Source organism: Trachymyrmex cornetzi, unplaced genomic scaffold (genome assembly GCF_001594075.2).
Source record: "Trachymyrmex cornetzi isolate Tcor2-1 unplaced genomic scaffold, Tcor1.1 scaffold1870, whole genome shotgun sequence".
Lineage (NCBI taxonomy): Eukaryota > Metazoa > Arthropoda > Insecta > Hymenoptera > Formicidae > Trachymyrmex > Trachymyrmex cornetzi.
In genome coordinates this window covers 47244-49479 of record NW_017296495.1, presented here as the reverse complement: position 1 = coordinate 49479, position 2236 = coordinate 47244, and positions in this window count along the sequence as shown.

The window sequence follows — 2236 nt, the reverse complement described above, 5'->3', positions numbered from 1 at the left end:
CGTCGTACGACGCTCTGCAACCAATCAGAAAACAGGATTCCGATGGATTTTGCTTCATATCATCGGAATTCCGTTTTCTGATTGGTTGAAGAACGTCGTACGACGAAAATCGGATGCAGTATGAATCCAGCATATGACCTAAAGTTTGTTCGCGTTGCATGCTCCAACGTGGGTGGCACCCAGTTGGACACGGCTCAATTAGACACGAGCTACTCACAGCGCTTGAGACTACAAAGTTCCTAAGCACCGGTCGCTGTGATTGGTGGTGTCCAATCGAGCCATGATCAATCGGGATCACCCCGAATGGAGGAAGGGCAAAGGAGGCGGAGTTTACAGAAAAGAAAAAAAGGAGTATAAGGAGCTGTATGAAGCAAAGAAAAAAGAGGATAACAAGAGATGGGAAAGGAAAGTGGAGGGAGCGAAAGAGGAGAAGCAAGTGTGGGAGATTGTAAATGGGGAAAGGAAGAGATGGATTGGGATGAATAAGGGGATAAAGATGCATGAGTGGGAGGTATATTTCAAGGATTTGGGGGGAGTGGAAGAGAGAGTGATTTCGGGGAAAGGGGAAAGAGGGAGCAGGTGCGGGAAAGGGAGCTGAGTAGGGAGGAGTTAATGAAGGTAACAAGAAATTTGAAGGATGGAAAAACAATGGGGGTGGATGGGATTCCGAATGAGGTTTGGAAGTATGGGAGGGGGGAGAACATAGAGGAGTGGGTGTGGAGGGCAACGAAGTTTATAAAGGGGGAGGATGGCCTGAGGAATGGAAAGAGAGAGTGATTGTGTCCGGTGAGGAAAAAAGGTAAGGGTGAGCAGGTAAGGGATAATAGGGGGTATCAATAATGCCGACGCTATATAAGGTATATACGACGGCGTTGTTGGAAAGATTAAGGGAGGAAGTTGAAGGAAAGGGATTAATTCCTCATAATCAAACGGGTTTCAGGAAGGGGATGGAAACGCTTTATAACATATATGTACTGAATTTCCTGATAAATAGGCAGGTAAGGAAAAAAGGGGGAAAATTTAGTATTATTTGTGGATTTAAAGGCAGCGTTTGACACGGTGGATAGGGTGTATTGGTAGAGGTGTTGAGGCAGAGGGGGGTAAAGGAGGGGCTGGTGGAAAGGGTGGAGAAGATGATGCAGGAAACTAAAAGTAGGGTGAGAGCAGGGGGTGGGGATTTGGGGGAAAGTTTCTGGACAGCGAGGGGGTAAGACAAGGTTGCCCGCTGAGCCCATTACTGTTTAATATTTTGACGGCGGATATGGAGGAAGAGATGGGAAAGGTTAAATGGGGGGGAGGGGGGGGTGAAGTTAGCAGGGAAAAGAGTGTATGGATTGGCATACGCAGATGATATAGTATTATTAGCGGAGGATGAGGGAAGTATGAAAAGTATGATAGAGAGGCTGGAGGGTGGGGTGATCCCAATTGACCACGTCTCGATTGGACACCACCAATCACAGCGACCGGTGCTTAGGAGCTTTGTAGTCTCAAGCGCTGTGAGTGGCTCGTGTCCAATTGAGCCGTGTCCAACTGGGTGCTATCCTTGAAGGGTTATGTGGGGAGGAAGGGGTTAGAGGTGAACAGGGAGAAAACGAAAATAATGAGGTTTAGGAAGGGAGGGGGAAGGAGTAGTAAGGTGGTATGAAGATGGAAGGGGAAGGTGATAGAGGAAGTAAAGGGGAGGATCCCGTTTGTCTACAGTTCTGATTGTACACACCACTCATATCAACTGGTGCCTAGTAATTTTTTGCCAATGAGATTATTTTATTTTTAGCCTTACACGGTCTAGCTGGATCTTAATGCTTGTATGATTCTTATGTGAATTTATATACTACGTATGTAGTCGCACAGAAACGCGCGCCGAAAAATTTCCGGTCTTGAAACGCTAAGGGCCTGCGCACAATAGAGGAACAAGAATTAGATATTAAGATTTCAACCTATCAGAAACCGTGTAATCCGATGTAATCAGTTTCTGATAGGTTAAAATCTTAATATCTAATTCTTGTTCCTCTATTGTGCTCAGGCCCTAACTCTACTAAACTACCGCAGTAATATCACGAGTTAAATTCGTTTCTGTGGGACTACATACGTAGTATATAAATTTACATAAGAATCATACAAGCATTAAGATCCAGCTAGACCGTGTAAGGCTTTGATTTCTATAGTTTGTGTTATCACATGTACGGTCCTATAATATATTATATTATTTATTTACGTCGCCTAAAGAGACGTTGTT